This window comes from Ovis canadensis, chromosome 13, assembly GCF_042477335.2.
Source record: "Ovis canadensis isolate MfBH-ARS-UI-01 breed Bighorn chromosome 13, ARS-UI_OviCan_v2, whole genome shotgun sequence".
NCBI classification, from domain to species: Eukaryota; Metazoa; Chordata; class Mammalia; order Artiodactyla; family Bovidae; genus Ovis; species Ovis canadensis.
The window spans coordinates 25,045,938-25,066,056 of record NC_091257.1 but is presented as its reverse complement, the minus strand read 5'-3'; the positions used below and the strand labels follow the sequence as shown (position 1 = coordinate 25,066,056).

The 20,119-nt window shown below is 39.9% G+C and overlaps 1 protein-coding gene across 4 annotated transcripts in view; it reads right to left on the bottom strand.

Annotated features, from left to right (window-relative positions):
• Window positions 1-8,101: 8,101 nt before the first annotated feature.
• MACROD2 (mono-ADP ribosylhydrolase 2) overlaps window positions 8,102-20,119 on the bottom strand; it is a 2,333,538-nt gene continuing 2,321,520 nt past the window's right edge. For 3 of the 4 annotated variants that reach the window (XM_069547113.1, XM_069547114.1, XM_069547116.1), the window contains one exon: window positions 8,298-8,539. The gene's annotated coding sequence lies outside the window, so the exon portion shown is untranslated. Of the gene's footprint in view, window positions 8,540-20,119 lie in introns of all 4 variants that reach the window. The other variant, XM_069547115.1, reaches the window with a different exon arrangement.

Below are 20,119 nucleotides of genomic sequence, written 5' to 3'. Positions count from 1 at the left end.
AAGGTCATACCTGAATGGTCTAGTGGTTTTCCCTACTTTCTTCAATTTAAGTCTGAATTTGGCAATAAGGAGTTCATGATCTCAGCCACAGTCAGCTCCTGGTCTTGTTTTTGTTGACAGTAGAGAGCTTCTCCATCCTTGGCTGCAAAGAATATAATCAATCTGATTTCGGTGTTGACCATCTGGTGATGTCCATGTGTAGAGTCTTGTCTTGTGTTTTTGGAAGAGGGTGTTTGCTATGACCAGTGCATTTTCTTGGCAAAACTCTATTAGTCTTTGCCCTGCTTCATTCCACATTCCAAGGCCAAATTTGCCTGTTACTCCAGGTATTTCTTGACTTACTACTTTTGCATTCCAATCCCTTATAATGAAAAGGACATCTTTTTTAGGTGTTAGTTCTAAAAGGTCTCGTAGTCTTCATAGAACTATTCAACTTCAGCTTCTTCAGCGTTACTGGTTGGGGCATAGACTTGGATTACCATGATATTGAATGGTTTACCTTGGAGACGAACAGAGATCATTCTGTCGTTTTTGAGATTGCATCCAAGTACTGCATTTTGGACTCTCTTGTTGATCATGATGGCTACTCCATTTCTTCTGATGGATTCCTGCCTGCAGTAGTAGATATATTGGTTATCTGAGTTAAATTCACCCATTCTAGTCCATTTTAGTTCTCTGATTCCTAGAATGTCAACGTTCACTCTTGCCATCTCTTGTTTGACCACTTCCAATTTGCCTTGATTCATGGACCTGACATTCCAGGTTCCTATGCAATATTGCTCTTTACAGCATCGGACCTTGCTTCTATCACCAGTCACATCCACAGCTGGGTATTGTTTTTGCTTTGGCTCCATCCATTCATTCTTTCTAGAGTTATTTCTCCCCTGTCTCCAGTAGCATATTGGGCACCTACTGACCTGCAGAGTTCCTCTTTCAGTATCCTATCATTTTGCCTTTCATACTGTTCAAGGGGTTCTCAAGGCAAGAATACTGAAGTGGCTTGCCCTTCCCTTCTCCAGTGGACCACATTCTGTCAGACTTCTCCATCATGACCCGCCCACCCTGGGTTGGCCCACGGGCATGGCTTTGTTTCATTGAGTTAGACAAGGCTGTGGTCCTAGTGTGATTGGATTGACTAGGTTTCTGTGAATATGGTTTCAGTGTGTCTGCCCTCTGATGCCTTCTTGCAACACCTACAACCTTACTTGGGTTTCTCTTACCTTGGGCATGGGGTATCTCTTCACAGCTGCTCTAGCAAAGCACAGCCACTGCTCCTTACCTTGGACGAGGGGTATCTCTTCACCACCGCCCTTCCTGACCTTCAATGTGGGATGGCTCCTCCTGGCCCTCCTATGCCCACACAGCCACCACCCCCTGGACTTGGGGTTGCTCCTCCCGGCCACCACCCCTGGCCTCAGGCATGGGGTTGCTCTTCCCAGCTGCTGCCCCTGGCCTTGGACGCAGGGTAGCTCCTCTCGGCTGTTCCTGTGCGGTCGCACGCAGCCTGGCACTCTAGGCTGCTGCCCTTGACCTTGGACATGGGGTAACTCCTCTTGGCCGCCGCCCTTCAGGCATGGGGTCCTCCTGGCTTCTGCCCCTGACCTCAGACGTGGGGTAGCTCCTCTTGGCCGCAATTAGTGCGTGGGCCGCAGCCGCCTGTGCTTAGTGCACCGTCGTATTTTATTCTTTTTGATGCAGTGGTAAGTGGGATTGTTTCTAATCTTCTATTGTTAGTGTATAGGAATGCAAGCGATTTCTGTGTATTAATTTTGTATCCTGCAACTTTACTGAATTCATTGATGAGCTCTAGCAGTTTTCTCATAGCATCTTTAGGATTTTCTATGTATAGAATCATGTTATCTGTTTTCAGCAAGTCTTAAAAATCATGAAACTGCATTTAAGATGTTTTATCATAGTTAAAATTCAGGGGTTTTTTTTTTGCTAGTTTTATTGCATAGTGATTAGAAGAAAGGCCTTTACATAGGTAGGGCATAATAATTTTGGGGTCAACAAGTGGCTTCAGTAAGGCATTTAAACCTTGGATCTCACTAAATATTTACCCCTAATTTAGTATTTTAAACTGAAAAAGACTGAGATATCTTTTATTGACCAATTAAATTATTTTCCCATGATCACCTCTAACCAATTGGACAGAAGCTTAGAAATAAGGCAAGTTCATATTTTTGGTGTGTGTGTGTGTGGAAGAAAGTTACATTATATTGCCCATCTGAGTTGAGACATGTGAATGTTTGTTTCTTCCATGTAAACAAACAATTACAAATAATTCTAACTGTTCTGACATAGCAAATATGGTGTTCAGTAGGTAAGGACATTGGGAAAGGGGATCTTCTTTGATATAAGGTAATTGGGGAAGGCACCTCTAGGAAGTGACATTACAGCTGAGATCTCAAGGATGAGTATGAATTTAGCCACTTCTGGGAATGGACAGAAGGCCAGTTTTGGGAGCCAGTTTGACAGATGAGACTGGAAAGGCAGATCATTCCACTTCTTGGACTTTTTATTTAAATGCTTTAAATGGCAGACATATGAGTTAGAACAGGCTAGGTTAGGCTTGGGTGATATGGTGCCCAGATCTCAAAACACAGATTTCCTTCTTACTCCTGTCACCTTCTCAGTGTAACTTGGCTGAAACTCAACTTCACATCTTCTTCACTCCAGTTCTAGGCTGACAGAGCAGCCTGTCTTAGAAGTTGCTGGTCATTATGGTAGAGGGAAAAAATGATCAAGAGTCTTCAAGCTTCTACCTGAAGTGACATATGCTACTTCTGCCCACACATCATTGGCTGAAGCAAGTTATATGAAGTCCAGTTTCAGTGGGGCAAGGAAGAGTTCTCCTCCCCCAGTGAAAGGGAGTGCCTGTTAGTATAATCCTCTCTCCCCTTCTAAATCTATATCCTTCTGTGCACCTTACCCAAGAAATAGGGCCATACCCCTTTCTGATTTAGTCACAGATCCACTCTCATTCTTACCAGAGAAATAACAGCTTAAAAAGATTTATACCAAGTGTCAGTATTTTGTGTGCAAATAGCAAACTGCCCATTTCTCCAAATTTTATAAAATAGTTTTCTCTCATCCTCATGGGTCCTTAGGGGCAAAATTTAAGTCGACTTCAGTAGAAAGGATTTCATATTTCCACCCAAAGTTTCGTTGTTCTCTCACTAAGTTGTGTCCAACTCTTTGTGACCCCATGAATGAAGCATGCCAGGCTACCCTGTCCTTCACTATCTCCCAGAGTTTACTAAAATTCTTATCCATCGAGCTGGTGATGCTATCTAATCATCTCATTTGCCACCCTCTTCTCCTTTTGCCTTCAATTTTTCTTTCCCAGCATCAGAGTCTTTTCCAGTGGGTCATCTCTTCACATCAGGAGGCCAGAGTTTTAGAGCTTCTGCTTCAGCATCAGTCCTTGCAATGAATATTCAGGGTTGACTTTCTTTAGGATTGATTGGTTTGATCTTCCAGTCATAAGAAGTTGATGATCTGAGCCACAGTCAGCTCCAGGTCTTGTTTTTGCTGACTGTGTAGAGCTTCTCCATCTTCAACTGCAAAGAATATAATCAATCTGATTTTAGTAGAAAAGATTTCATATTTCCCACTCAAAGGTAAGGACTGTTTATTCATTTGGTGGAGAGTCTTGAGTTGGAGAAAGGGATATTTGTCTACAGTTTCAAATAGAATATAATGCAAATAATTTACCAAGTGCTTTTCCCAATGGCAAAGAGGAATAGCTTGGCATTTTAATTCATGTTTAAATTTGGAAGCGAGTTCAGGGAATGCATTAGTATTTCTATCTTTCAAACCAAGGAATGGAGGTATTTGTTTCCCAAAGCCCCACACTGGGCCAGAATTCTGGCAAGAACAATATGAATTAGTATCATTACCCTTTTAGTCCCGAGAACCACCAGCAAAGTTAAGTTGATGTTCAATGACATCTATTAAAGGTAAAGAGGCAGAAGTGGGGGAGAAACATAAGTGATGGGCAAAGAGATGAAAAATTCAATGTAGATTAAAACAAACAAACTGTATTTGGCCATGCTAGAATCATGTCAAATCATCTGTCTGCCACTTTGAAGTATTTGTGTTAGGATTGCCCATTGTGAGAGAAGACTGTCCTGGCTACAATTTTCTTCTCATCAGACTTGTTTATTACTGAAAAAATGTCCCTTTGGTACAGCAGATTAAAAAACCTGATTCTGCCTTAACTATTAAGCTTCTGGCTTTGTTGGATTAAAAGGACTGACCTTCTTTATTGCCTTCTAGAACAATACACTTGATAGCTCTTCCTCTGTAGGAGATAGAGGGAATTAAACTTGATGGAATACAGATTTCCATTTTCAAAAGAACTTTAAGTTTTTCCCACAGCAGTTTTTGTGGCTCTGTTGCCAGTCTCTTAACAATTTTGTAATTCAATCATAATTCTGTCAACAGTAGGCTGAGGAGGATAGTGGCTACAGTTGTCACATAGCCAGCCTGGCTATGTGACATAAAAGATGCTCAAAAAAAATTCCAGTAATGGATGATGGGTTCTATAGCATGGACCAGTGTTCATTGGCTTCATCTCAACAATGTATATCTTCACCTCAGAGGCTGTTGCTAGGGTAAGTAACTACTTAGCATTCAGAGAAAAATTATATATTAGGTTTTATGTCTGTTCAAACTTCTGTATAGTTTAATTTTGAAAACACGGCCACACCATTGATCAGTCTTAGTAGGGAAAGTTACAGTTGACTTGCAGGGGCAATTTTAAATACATATATTTGCAACCAGATATCTACTGTTAAATGAACAGTTTTGAGTCATTAACTGCTCACAGCCAAGGAACAAATTTCACAAAACACGGATAATTCCACCTTATCCTCTCAAACAAATTTTATTCATATTCTGCTCTAACAAATATAGCATGAAGGCAACAGTTGTTTAAGTTTCTTAGTGTATGGCACGGATGAAAAGAAACAAACATACTCAGAAGCAGTCCAGTGCTGAAATGCTGGTTTAACAAAAGAGGCACGTATTATTCTATTTAGCAGTTTATACCAGATCTCAGAAGACGTTTTTTTTCCTTGCAAGCAACAGACTACATTTATTTGCATTAAGTAAAAACATATCTTGATCAAGAAAATTACTTTTTTTCTGATTTTCCTTTATATCACAAATGTCAGGGTAAGGCAAATCCTTAATGAATCGTATGATAAAAACCCTATTCCCCAAGAAAATATATTGAACATATTCTGCTAACTTTGTTATTTTTCAAAGCAAAGCTGACATGCACCACATACAGAGAAATGTCATTTCAAATCGAGTGCATCAAGCAAAACTGTATTAATTCACAAAGAGGCTTTTCAGTGTTTCATAGAAAGATGTACAATTAGCTGCAATGACTAATAGGTGACCTAGTATCACAGGCTGTGTTTCAGATGCCTCCTTTGTAAGCTTTTGTGAAGGAAGGCTTGTCCATCACTTGAGTAGTTACCAGCTAGAGGACAGACCCTTTGTCTCTCCTACGATGAGTACCTTTTTAAATAGAACTATTACGTGGAAAGCCCACCTCCATCCTCTGTATGCAAACAGGACTTAAATAACGGGCTATTTGCCTCCCACTTTCCTTCCTATAAACCCTTGAGTCACCTAGCCTGGCTAGAATGTGGTTAGAAACTGACTTCCAGAATTCATGTTCCGAGAATGAATCAGTCTGGCAAATTTTCCATTGCACAGTTTGTGCAATGACAGCACCAGTGAGATAAAGGTTTCCTGCATTGTGGGTATCTTCCATGCGGCCAAAAGCTGGATTTTTAATGTTTTACTATTGAAATGAAAATCGCTTCATTGTTTGTTTTAAAGCCTAGAATCTTCTAGCCAAATAGCAACACAAAAGCCGAATGAGGGAAAAAATGAAAACACAATCTAATCATAAAGTGAAACGTAAACCAATTCGGGAGCAGGGTTGATGGTCTTTACTCCTGACTCAGTTTCCTGGATGCAGAGCCCACTTTCTTTTTCTATAATTTTCAGGCAGAGAACTCCTTCCTCTCATTGATACCCACCCACACTGAAAACTGGATGAATGGCTGTCATTGACATCAAAAGGAACACCAAGACAGACATAATTCTGATCCCTACTGTTGCTGCCAGAGACATCAGATCTTTGTCCATTAAAAAAAAGATCCCCATCTTTCTTGCCTCCTCACGTTGCTTTCCACTGGGACTCATTACTGAGCATGAGTAGCATGCACGCTTGGGAGTCACAGGAAAATGTCCTAGTAGATTGCGCTTGTCAAGTACTGGGTTGGCCAAGAGTGCATTCAGGTTTTCCTGTTACATCATACGGAAAACCCGAATGAACATGGCTGGGCAGCCCAACCCTTCATAAGAACTATGGCGACTGTCAACTAAGTCATACAGATGATGCGAAATATAGAAACTGTATTCCCGTGGCATCATTTCTTGGATTAGTTAAAATGAGGCTTTTTCTTGGTTTTCTAGAAAGCAGTGTCTAATGGCAGTAGAGGACATATAAGTTTCTGTATCAAACTGTGGAATAATGGCAGAAGGGGGAACAGCCGTGTTCCAAAATCATGACGTCACTTAAATGTCACTGCTAGGTTGGTGAGCCGCTCTTAAAACAACAGAGGATGTTAAAACATAATACAGAGGTCGAAATACAACTTATTATTCCAATAGACCAAATAAGCCATCAAATAAGGCAACAAATTCAGAAAAGCCAAAACAAAATTCATAGGAAGACAAGAAAGTGAAATTTTCTTTAAAGGAAGGAGCAAAACTGAAGAACTCCATGGATATGTAGAAAGCAGAACCCCTGATTATTGTAGAAATGCTCCATGTGATCCGTTCCTTTTCTCCCTCTACTAAGCAAAAAATATGCAGTTAACTTACAATTCTGAAGCCCTCATAAGGAAGATGGGTTTAAGAAGATGGAGAGAGGGGGAAAAATGGAGAAAGCAGCATCAACATATATACACTATTGTGTGTTAAATTGACAGCTGAAGGGAAGTACCTCACAGTGAGCTCAGTCTGGCCTCTGTGATGACCCAGATGCTGGGATGGGGACAGGGGAAGGAGGCACCAGAGGGAGGGGTTATATGTGTAATTACCGCTGATTCTCGCTATTGTATGGCAGAAACCAACACAACAGTGTAAAAAATTAAAAAGCAAAAACCAGGGGAAAAAAAGATATGCAAGAAATAATGGGAGTTTCCACAGGGATGAGTAGACTGGTCTTAGAGCCAGGGAGGCAGGCTTCTTGCCTTCTGAGGGTTCTATCCTTGTTGGCTCTGGGACGATATTTGTGACAACCTCTGACGTCTTCCTGTGCCCTTAATCCCTTGTGCCCACTGTGCCAGGGACATCTTGGTTTATTAGTCCCACTGCTTCCCTTCAACGTGTGCTGGGAGAGGGGACAGCCATCAGATTAGTCTTGAACTTGGCGTGAACAAAGCACACCATTTAAATGCAAACCAGGAAGCCAGAACTGCAAGCAAGGCCTCTAACTGCCTCCATATGCAAACGAGAGTCTGCTCTGTGGGTCATCAGTCCTTGGGTAAAAATAAGGTGTTCTTTTATGAAAAGCAGATGTATAAAGATTTCAAGGGGAACTTTTTGGATTCTAAATGCAGCAGTCTCCCTCTCAATTAAAAGGCCCAGGAAAGTGCCCTTAGAATTGCGTCACAAGAAATCACTTCTCCCTGAGGGAAAAACACAGTAAAGACTTCCTGAACCAGGTGAGCTCTGCTGAAAGTCAGTGTCAGACAAGAACTAACACAGACTTGTTGCCAAGGAAGAGACCAGGGGCTGGCCGCCTTCCTTGTTATGCCTCTGTGGTCTGCTCCAGATTAAAACCTGCCTTCATATTCCTCCTTAGAGCCTCATGGAACAGTGTTGGACGTTGGGAACCCCTGAATAAAAGACCATTTGCAACCGATCCTCTTGACCTTTTTCCAAGTGATTTCTGAAGGTTTTGCCCATTTTCTGTCCTGCCTCCTTCCTCTGTGGATTCTACTGATATAGGGTTTGATGTTTCCTCAAATGCAGCTTATCAGTCACCTTCCTTCTCTCTCTCTCTCTGTTTTTTTTTTGGAAGAAACCACTGTACCAGCCAGCTTTGTGAAATAACCGAGTAAGCAGACAGGGGCCAGAATGCACTGTGTGTTACACGTGCCACTGAGACCCTGGGGCGGAGTCGGGAGAAGAAAAGACAGAAACGACAGGGATAGCGCCTGAAAGTTGCATTCACGTGGGGCCCCCACCAAATGAAACAAAGCTTTTTTTTTTCTTTTTCTTTTTTTTTTTCTTTCTGCGGGTAAACAGAACAAAACGCAGCTGGAGAAATGAGAGCAAAGGATTCCCCATCCTTCGGTGGGACGCGCCTCCCCCCACCCCCACCCGCCTGCACAGTGCAGGTGCGCGCCAGCGTCTTCTTGCACCTCCCCAGGGCCAGGAGGCCTGAACACTGAGGACTGTCATTTACTGCTACCTCGTTGTCCCTTTGCTTCATCGTGTGCCCCTGCCGAAGACAAGGAGAAGCCATTTGTTAAAGACGTCATCATAGGTTGAGCAAGCAGTATCTTTTAAATACAGCCATTTAAATGTTTCTCACCCTTCAAAGGTGCCTAGAAAGATGTTTAATTATCAGAGAGCTTGGGATATCTGAGCTGTCGTTGGTAGCATGGAGTATCTTTAAAGAGCATATAAATCATTGTTAATAGATGTACACAACATGGACAACTTGCTGTTGGGGGAGATTAACTCAAGTCTTCAAAGTATTATTTGAGAAACCAAATCTTGAAGCCATGGGTCCTCTCTTCTTGGCCCTATCTCGTGTTTCAGTTTCCAGGGCTCAACACAGAAATGGTAAAAATGTACATGATGCTGGTTTGCAAAAGACATGGATGGTCATCCCACTGCTTTGAGATCGTACTTATTAAGTAGGCCTCTGCTGTGTTCTCCACTGTGAAAGAACTCTAAGATATCCTGCCTTAGAAGAACCTATAGGGAAATGCATAGATCACAAGTACACTGCAAAGTCTTTTGAAAAATGAATTTAACCTACACCACTACCAAGACATAAAATACTCCCATTGCCCCAGAAAGTTCTCACTTCAATTATGAACCCTACTCTTTTTAATAAAAATTTATTTATTTTAATTGGAGACTAATTACAATATTGTGGTGGTTTTTGCCATACACTGACATGAATCAGCCACAGGTGTACATGTGTCCCCCATCGAGAACCCCCCTCCCACTTCCCTCCCCATCCATCCCTCAGGGTCGTTCCAGTGCGTCAGCTTTGAGCGCCCTGTTTCAGGCATTGACCTTGGACTGGTCATCTCTTTCACATATGGTAATATACATGTTTCAATGCTATTCTCTCAAACCATCCCACACTTGCCTTCTCCCACAGAGTCCAAAAGTCTGTACTTTATATCTGTTTCTTTTGCTGTCTTGCATATAGGGTCATCGTTACTGTCCTTCTAAAGTGAAAGTGAAGTCGCTCAGTCGTGTCTGACTCTTTGCGACCTGTGGACTGTAGCCCACCAAGCTCCTTCGTCCATGGGATTCTCCAGGCAAGAATACTGGAGTGGGTTGCCATTTCCTTCTCCAAATTCCATATATATGCACTAATATACTGTATTGGTGTTTTTCTTTCTGACTTACTTCACTCTGTATAATAGGCTCCTGTTTCATCCATCTCATTAGAACTGACTCAAATGTGATGAACCCTACTCCTGCTGGAAGGAGCAATTGATCTGATTTCTGTTACCTTAAATTACATCTTGCCAAGGATGAACTGGAGATGATCTCTGAGCTAACTTTCTGTTCTAGTATCCTATGAATCTTTAAAAAAAAATGCTCTTTGAGGTGTGTATGTGTATGGAAAAGCAGTATAGTGTTCATTGTAGATAATATTTAAAATATCCAAAAGTAGACAAAGAATCCTGCATGATCCTTCTATTGATACTAACTTCTGTAATTAATGTTACACAGTATTTCCTTATATTATTTTTCTATCTCTTTCTACCTATATATAAAACTATTAATTTTAATAATGAAAATTGCAAACATGAAGGAAATTAGACAACAGTAAGTATATCTAGAATATATTCACCATCCAGATTTAGTGTTACTATTTTTAAAATTTACTTGCAATCTTTATTAAAAAAATAAAACAGTATGGATAAATTAAAATATTTACAGATAGTTTTAATTTGTCTGTATATTATCTCCTGCTTCCCAGAGATTACTAAATCCTGATATTAGTGTGAATCCACAACATGCATGTTTTTATACTTTTCAGTTCAGTTCAGTTCAGTCACTCAGTCGTGTCCGACTCTTTGCGACCCCATGAATCACAGCACACCAGGCCTCCCTGTCCATCACCAACTCCGGGAGTTCACTCAGACTCACATCCATCGAGTCCGTGATGCCATCCAGCCATCTCATCCTCGGTCGTCCCCTTCTCCTCCTGCCCCAAATCCCTCCCTGCATCAGAGTCTTTTCCAATGAGTCAACTCTTCACATGAGGTGGCCAAAGTACAGGAGTTTCAGCTTCAGCATCATTCCTTCCAAAGAAATCCCAGGGTTGATCTCCTTCAGAATGGACTGGTTGGATCTCCTTGCAGTCCAAGGGACTCGCAAGAGTCTTCTCCAACAACACAGTTCAAAAGCACCAATTCTTCGGTGCTCAGCCTTCTTCACAGTCCAACTCTCACATCCATACATGACCAATGGAAAAACCATAGCCTTGACTAGACGGACCTTAGTCGGCAAAGTAATGTCTCTGCTTTTGAATATGCTATCTAGGTTGGTCATAACTTTCCTTCCAAGGAGTAAGCATCTTTTAATTTCATGGCTGCAATCACCATCTGCAGTGATTTTGGAGCCTCCAAAAATAAACTCTGACACTGTTTCCCCATCTATTTCCCATGAAGTGATGGGACCAGATGCCATGATCTTCGTTTTCTGAATGTTGAGCTTTAAGCCAACTTTTTCACTCTCCACTTTCACTTTCATCAAGAGGCTTTTGAGTTCCTCTTCACTTTCTGCCATAAGGGTGGTGTCATCTGCATATCTGAGGTTGTTGATATTTCTCCCAGCAATCTTGATTCCAGCTTGTGTTTCTTCCAGTCCAGCATTTCTCATGATGTATGCTGCATATAAGTTAAATAAGCAGGGTGACAATATACAGCCTTGACGTACTCCTTTTCCTATTTGCAACCAGCCTGTTGTTCCATGTCCAGTTCTAACTGTTGCTTCCTGACCTGCATACAGATTTCTCAAGAGGCAGGTCAGGTGGTCTGGTGTGGGACCATACTTTTACACACATATATATTTACAAATAGACACAATAGGAAGTAGGTAGTATTATATGGTATATTATAAAATAGACATAAGTAATTATTCTTTTAACCATTCATTAATATTGTTACAAATTTGTGATCTATATATATTATGGTTTTCATTTGTGTTCACCATTCTCCTTGGCTTGCAGTTGTTTGCTACACCATACTGTTTTGTCTGGGCTCAATTTTCTTTTTACTGTTGTGCCACCTTTGGTAGCTTTTAGAGAAAAGGTATGTGAGTAGCAAATCTTTCTTTTTTCTTGAAAATGGCAAATGTCGTTTTCTTAAATGATACTGAAACTAGTGAAGAACTCTATGTTGACCATTATTTTCATCCATGTTTTGAAGACTTAGGATTATTCCATTATCTCCTGACCTAAATTCTTGATCTTGGGAAATTGCTGTCCTTGCAATACCTATTTATTTGTGGTTAACGCTTTCTCTTTGTTTTAATTTTTCCTCTCTGTTGGTGTTCTGCAGTGCATAAGTGTGAAATTATTTTGTTTTGTTTGTGCTGGATCTGAGTTGCGGCATGCAGGACCTTCCATTTTTGCTGTGGTGTGTGGTATCTTTTAATTGTGGCATGTGGGATCTTTAGTTGCAGTATGCAAACTCATGGTTGCACCATGTGGGAGGCCTGTGGGATCTAGTTCCCTGGCCAGGGATGGAACCTGGGCCCCCCTGCACTGGGAGTGCAGAATCTTAGCCACTGGACCACCAGGAAAGTCCTATGAATTTATTTTAAATATGCTCTTCTTGTAACTTATGATTCTTCTTTTAACTCAAATGTTTTGACTTTCATCAATTCTGATAAATCCTCAGCAGTATCTTTCAAATACTATCAACATCTCCTTTTAGAGCTCTTGTTGAACACAAAATGTCTTAGTTATTCTGTTTCTATTCCTTATGTCTCCTCATGTGTCATTTATATTGCTATACATTTACTTGCTTTTTCCAGTTGTTAATTTTTCATAGTTTGCTGCTTTCTTACAGTTTTTTGTCTACTTTTTATCTTTTGTCATTTAAATGTATTTATTTTATGAAATCTCCAACATTACTGTAAAGTTCTTGTAGTGCTAATCATCCTGCAATTTTACCTATCAACTCTCATTCATAATAGATCGTTTCTTTGTGTGTTTTATAAACACATCTTTGGAAATTTATTTCTTCAGGAGGAATTCTAAAGGATAGTTTTACATTACATTTCTATTTGCTAACTCTCCCAGGGGGTCACACTGGTCTATAATCAAGACCAGTATAATCACACTGGTCTAAATTAATTTCTTGGTTTGTATATTACTGTATGACTTTAGATGGCATAAATTTGTGCTTCAAACACATGGTGTGTATGTGTTTTCTGGTTACCATGGGAGCCTTTTCTTTCCCCATGAAGTACCCTAGGCCAGCTCAAGTCTCCTTGTTAATATCTTGAGCTGGGAATCCTAGATTTATTTATGTAGAGGTGTCAATTTTAGCTCCTTACCTTGAGTGGCCCAAGGTCCAGGTGGGCATTAAAACCCAAATTTCTTGCCTTAGAGTCTATATTTGCACCAACAACTGAACTGTAGTTCTGGGGGCTCTTCAGCTCACCAGATTATTGCTTTGGCCTCAAATTCCTCTTCATTTTTGACGGCTTTCTTGTTAACTTTGTATTTAAAAAATATTTTTGTTACAGCTTATCTCTCATTTCTAAGGATTTGTATTGAGTGAGTGTTGTTTTTTTTTTTAAATTTTTCCACTTTTTCAGTCACCTATTGCTACAAAACTAGCCAAGCCAAAACATAGTGGCCCCCAAACTCACAATTTATTATTTATTATTTCTAATGATTCTATAAATTGGCTCAGACTCAGGTGGGCAGTTCATCTACTCTAGGTGGCATCCACTGGGGTCTGAACATCCAAAATGCCCTCTCACTTTCTAAAATCTCTCTCCACATGGCCATCCCCATTCTATACCACAGCTTGAGCTTTGTAGAGGGTGGCTGGATTTTAAGAGCAAGCATTCTGAAAGCATATAGTTACCGGGTCTCTTAAAGCCCACCCTGGAAGCCACACTTGGCCTGCCATGTTTCTCCAGAAACAGAAGCTCAGATTCCATAAGCATCTTTTGCTGTGGTGGTGCTTTAGTTGCTAAGTCATGTCCAACTTTCTTGTGATATCATGGACTATAGCCCACCAGTCTCCTCTGTCCATGGGATTCCCCAGCCAGGACTACTGGAGTGGGTTGCCATTTCCTTCTCCAGGGGATCTTCTCTATCCAGGGAAGATGAACCCAGGTCTCCTGCATGGGCAGGTGGGGTCTTTACCACTGAGCCACCTGGTAAGCCTGTAACCATATTTACATGCCCTCAAATACTTGTTGAAAACTTATTTTTACATTTGCACAGCACTCTATTGATTCATGGAACTGTTCCTCTGTTGTCATTTATGATATCCTTGATTGTTTTTTTTTATATCCTTGATTTTTAAACAAATTATACAACACTAAATTTTCTTGTATTATGTCTTTGAACTCTAATTTTAATCCCATTTCACTGTATTTCATTAATTTTCTTGGAGGTATGATGCACAGAACTAAAGGTTCTTCCTGTTGAGCTACCAATAACCTCTACAAACCCAGCTACGTAAAGGATAATGAAGTTCCTTAGGTCATACTGTTTGCTGTGGCAACTGTGTTCAGAAATGCACTATTTTTTTTTTAGGGAACAGTACTGTGTCAAAGAATTTTGTTCTGGAGGTATCTGAACTTTCACTGATCAACTGAGTGATCCTGTGCGAGTCATTTCCTCCTGGAGTTGCAGGACTGCTCTGAAGAGGTAAGGGAGGAGTCAGGATACATACATTCACGACAAAGTTAAACTAATTTTGAACTTTAAGTTTTGACAACTTATTCACTTGCGTAAAGGTATGTTCAGTCCAGTTCAGTCACTCAGCCATGTCCAACTCTTTGCGAAAGGTATGTAGGTAGATTCATGTTTATGGCCAAGGGAAATATTTTGATATTAACCAAAGAAAACATACTTATTTTGGTATTTCATCTAGATATTGATCATACAGAAAAGGAATATTGTCTGTAAGAAAAAAAATCTAGACAAGAAGTCTATAGTGTGCTGGCAGTGAAAGGGAAGAAGGTAAGGCAGCACTTAGGAACTTGTATTTAAATTGTTCAGGTCTAGTCCCACTTCATTACTTTTTAATGGAAACTTCTCTGCCATATCATTTCTGCAGCTTAGGATAATTTTACCTACATGAATAAGGTTTAAAAAAAGGAGAAATGTTTTTAAGACCATGTTTGTATGAGTTTACATTTTTTTATCAGTCCTATGCTGTATATGTATTGCACAAATACTATTATAATTTAGTTTTAAATAAAGTTTAAAATCATGGTGGGAAGACAGCTGCCTACGTTCACATATTCTCAAACTTTAGTCTGCCACCATGCTGGAGCTTGAGTCTGGTGCAACTTGGACTTCTGGGAGAGTACAGAAGCCTGTGGAGAAGACGCTGGGAGGTGTGACTAAAAAATTTTGCTTGCCATATTCCACCACCCTGACACTGAGTGCTGAGGGAACTTATGATGGGAAAGAACAAGGGCAGTTCTTTCTGAACAGAAATAGATAAGGTGCATATCAAAGGAATAATTTCAATGAGGCCAGATTCTCGCATCTTCCCATATGTAGAAAAGTGCTAAATTCATTACCTTGAGATGTCTGGTTTTCCTTAATTAATGGCAATCTTTTGATGTTTCAACTACCTGGTTTTTGTTGCAGAACTATGTATCCTGGCTCTTCCCTTGCCTCTTCAAAGCAACACCTCAGAGCTATCTGAGAGGTTGCCTCCTGGTCTTGAAGTCCTCAGAGATTTCACTGAATAAAACATAATTTTCAACTTTAAGGTTGTGTATTTTTTTCTTCCAGTTGAAAGTTTTGGGAACCAAATGAAGAAGCCCAGAGCAGAGTTCCTCACCTGAACTTTACCAGGGATCTCTTGGGCCACAACACCTCCTTAGGGAGTCCAGATGACTTTTGGTAGGTCACTGCTGGTTTTCAGATCTCCTATTGTTGGTTAATGATGCTAAATTTTATGCAGTGGTGTTAAGCTCTCTTTTGGAGAAGTCAGTGGTCCTTGAAACTTTAGTTTCAAGAAGAGGTACCTGGGTTATCCTCAGGGCACTGGCAAGATTTTGTTCAGTTTAGACACTCGGAGGTTTTATTCTCAATTGAAAGTCTGGGAAGATTTTGCTCAGTTGTAAGAACACTGAGTAGGGTTGGATTGCCTACGTTTTTCCTTGAATTGCCTCCCATAATAGAATCTGTCAGAATAAAACCAAAATCTCATGAGAGTTTTCAGCTCTGAAGAAGGGGACATCTCTTGGCTGGCAATGGCTTTCTCAGGCAACTGAGAAACTTACATGAGTGGTGGAGGCAAAGACGTCATGCCATGTAGCTGTCCCTATAGGAAAATACATTCATTTTAATTAAAGCTTGCTCTGCTGGGGACATGAGCTCCCATGGTAGTCTTATACCACCAGAGGGAAAACCTGAGACATGCTAAGAGGAGCTGAAACTACTCTGGGGCAAACCCTGGAGGAGTTAAGGTCACAAACGGTACATTGGCCCATCACCTGATTATCACTAGTAATTCTATTTTGACAAACCAACCTCTGAATGCAGAATAAAGCTTTCAAAACAAAAAAGGAATGACAGATTGCCAGCCTCCAACTAATACCCCAGACAGGTCTATGTTCCTACAGTATTTACTTAATTGGCAATTAAAGAAAGTCTCGTCCCGATAATAACTAATAATGGGGTTCTTTTATTGCATAAACAGTTTAAAAAAGAGCCTGCTTGATTAAAAGAAAAATCCTTTCAAAATTCTGACCTTAAAGAAACAAAAGCCCCTCCAGGGATAGTTTGCATTTCTCTTCATCTGTTTTGAAATGTAATGTTCAACCTGATCATCTGTGTGTGTGTTGAGAACTTGATCTCTGCCATTCAAAATGTATAGTGTACATATGTCAGCCAATTGAATAGACTGGGGTTCTGAGCAGTCTTTGTCTGGCCATGCCAACTCTCAGGGGCTTTTCGCCATCTTAACCTTCATTGTGTTAGCTTGCACAATGCAGGCCTTTCTTAAATTATTTTGAGGAGTAACCTTTCTGAATCTTATTTAGCTGGCATTTTTGCACTCTCTTCTGAGGAAGGCTTTTGCCTTATTGTTTAAGTCACTATTAAGATATATCTCATTAATGGCCAGTGGATGGATCTTTAAATGGGACTTAGGAATTGGTAAACATTTAGAGCTCTCTCATTACAAAAAGCTGTTTTATTGGTACTTATTAAAAAGAAATTAAAGGGTGAAAAATATATATCGAATGATTGACCTAGGAATACCGTTAGTTTAAAACAAATAAGAAAAACCAGCTTGTGACTTTTGGTTAATCATATTGTGGCGTAAACTTGTTTCACTGGAGAATGCTTCCCCTGGTTGGTATTATAAGACAGGGCATATAGATCTCACCCTCAGGAAATAGTGATTAAACATACTAAAGGAAACCAGTAGGGCTACCTGAGCTTTACCATATAAAGTAAAAACTGGGAGCTAATATTCAAGGGCTAATAGTAATAAAATTAGTGATTTTGCTTTGGGTTTAACTTGTGCACTCAGAAAGAGGGCCTTGTTGAATACCTTATGCAAGCTTTTGAAGACGTGGTAAGTTAAACTCTAAAGTCCTAGAACTTAGAACATATTCTCTCTGAAAGGTGAATTAAATAAGATGTGGTTCGGCAAATCAATTTTTAAATATCATTTAGGTGACAGACCAGTTCTTTGGAGAATTAAAAGCAACTGTCTTTGCCTTGCTAATTTCTACAAATTAGAAATGTAAGGACAGCCCACTATGACTTGAGACTGAGTCTAATGAGCTCAACCAAGTAGAACCTGAAACCAAGGGGGAAAAAGGCAAAAGTGGCCCTTTTAGACTCAAATTGTCACTGGATGCAAGTTCCTGTGCTGGATGCACAGCGAGGCCAAAGAAACCAAACCATCAGAATTTGGAGCAAAGAGCAGTTTCTTGCAGGGCCACGTAAGGCGAATGGGTGGCTGGTACCACCCTGAACTCCCAGATAGGCTTGGGGGAGAAGGGTTTAATAGGCTAAGGTTGGGCTGAGGGCTACATGGTTTGTGACTTTCTTCTGATTGGTTGGTGGTGAGGTAAAGGGTGGTGCCCAAGGAGTCCTGTGCTCAGCCTGAAGTGGGGGCCTTAGTTCTTGCAGCAGAGCTCAAACATTTTGTTGTTACACATACTCCTAGGGGAGGAACCATGGGCCGCTTTATCGCTGCACTCTTGGTTCTTGACTGCTCTCCTTTGCTTCTTCATTCCCCGGTAAGCAACTGTTTGAATCTGCTCTTTGGAACTCAGGGAAGAGTCAAGAAGGCTGAAGGAAGCTTATTTCCTACAAACAAGAAAGGGACAGGGAAAGGATTTGTACCCAAAGGGCCCTACAAGGTCCTGCTTAGTTTCAAAACTGCTGGAAAGGGTCTCTTGGCCAAAATTCACTTTATAGCCTCCTTAAGGGTAAGGGCTTATCAAGAACAAATACCAATCTTAAAGTCTTTTCCATGACTAGTGAAGCCTTATTCATCTGAGCACGCAACTTTAATGTATTCCAACTGTTATTTATAAAGTAGTAAGTGTACATTGTGAGAGGTGGACTGTGAAGAAGGCTGAGCACTGAAGAATTGATGCTTTTGATCTGTGGTGTTGGAGAAGACTCTTGAGAGTCCCTTGGACTGCAAGGAGATCCAACCAGTCCATCCTAAAGGAGATCAGTCCTGGGTGTTCTTTGGAAGGACCGATGCTAAAGCTGAAACTCCAGTACTTTGGCCACCTCACGCAAAGAGTTGACTCATTGGCAAAGACTCTGATGCTGGGAGGGATTGGGGGCAGGAGGAGAAGGGGACGACAGAGGATGAGATGGCTGGATGGCATCACCGACTCGATGGATGTGAGTTTGAGTGAACTCCGGGAGTTGGTGATAGACAGGGAGGCCTGGCGTACTGCAATTCATGGGGTTGCAAAGAGACACAACTGAGCGACTGAACTGAAGTGTACATTGTACTATCTGATTCATAACTAAGTTTTTAAACTGAAGCTATGAGAGCCCTAGTTTTCTCTGTGTATATATTACACATATGAGACGTCTCTACCTCTGGAAAATACTATCAAAATTAAACTTATAAAAGCGCTCTGTTTAAAGTGCTTATGAACTAAATATTTCTAAATATGAAGAAGCAGGCTAGAATTAATTTTAGGTTCAAACAATCTAGAAAGTATTCAGTATTAAATTAACATCTGGCATCAAGCTTAAGATTGCTGGTTTAACCAATAAAGACTTGTCTTTTATTTTACCTAGGTTTAATGCAGGTCAATACATTTATTTCTGTTACAGAGTTTGTCAACAATAAAAATTAACTTGGTATGATGAAATTCTTATAAATACACTATAAAGGAGACAAGATAAGCTTTGGGGTAAACTCTTTAGAAATAATTATGCTTTAGGAATGTCTACTTGAAAATAATCTCTCCATACGATTTGGTAAGTTGAAGAATCGTGCTAAGTTAAGTTAAACAGTGGAAGCTTATTGAAGAGCTAGGTCATTCCCAAATAAGATACTGAAACATTCTCTTCCCTTTACAGAGAAGCTAAAGATATTTAGAACTATTCATATATATGTTTGGTGCCACATTGAGATATTTTTATAAGAAAGCACATGTTTTTAGAAATTATTATTGATATTTGTTTGCCATGCCAAACTACAGAACACCAAGTTTGTTCATAATTACTTATTTCTTCTTAGTATATAGTAGGACAGTAAGATGTGTGTTGTGAACAAAAGGTATGAAAGATGGAATTGTGTTTTTTTTTAAGGGAAAAGAAAGTAATTTTCTAGATGGGGAAAAAATAGGGGACAAAATAATAAGCATACAGAAAGTTGGTGGAAAATAAGCCTGAGCAATGAGTTTTGTGCATGGTCAGGACTGGTTGAATTTAGATTGAATTTAATAAGGTAGATGGATTTTGTTGTTAAAAGTAAGCTGGTGTAAGACTGGGGTTTCATTTTCTCTCTGTTAAGAGAATAAAGTTTTCTTGGAGTGTGGCATTGGTAAAAGATTGTGAGTTTCTGTGCCTTTAAGTGATCTGTTTTTACTTTTGAAATCTTTTGTCAACTTTAGCTAAGTGTTCACTGTGATCCTATTTGACCAAGTGTTTTAAAACTTTTTGTTATTTTTGACAAACTTCCTATCAAGTTTTAATTAACATCTCCAGCTAACTTTAAAAGGCTTCAGAGGACCCCTATGGCATCTCAGAGAAGAATATCAGACTAATTAGGTTTATGGTATGTTAAATTGCTTGAGAAACATTGTCAACTGATTAGAGACGAACCTTAGGTTATATTTTGTGGATAAATGTCATTAATACAGATATCCTAAAATATATATTAATTCCTAAAATTCTGATATGCCCTGGTATAATATTGATCATAAATTCTAGTTTTTATCGTAAAATCTTATAGGTCACAGCAATATCCAAGTTTCTTGTCAATTGCATGATAATTTGATCTTTAACCAAGCCTTTTTAAGTCTTGCTACTTAAAGTCAATCATTGTTTTACTTTGACGCTTCTATAAAAATGAAGGTCTTCAAGAAAATTCATAGAAAGGATTTTTGATAAATAGAAGTT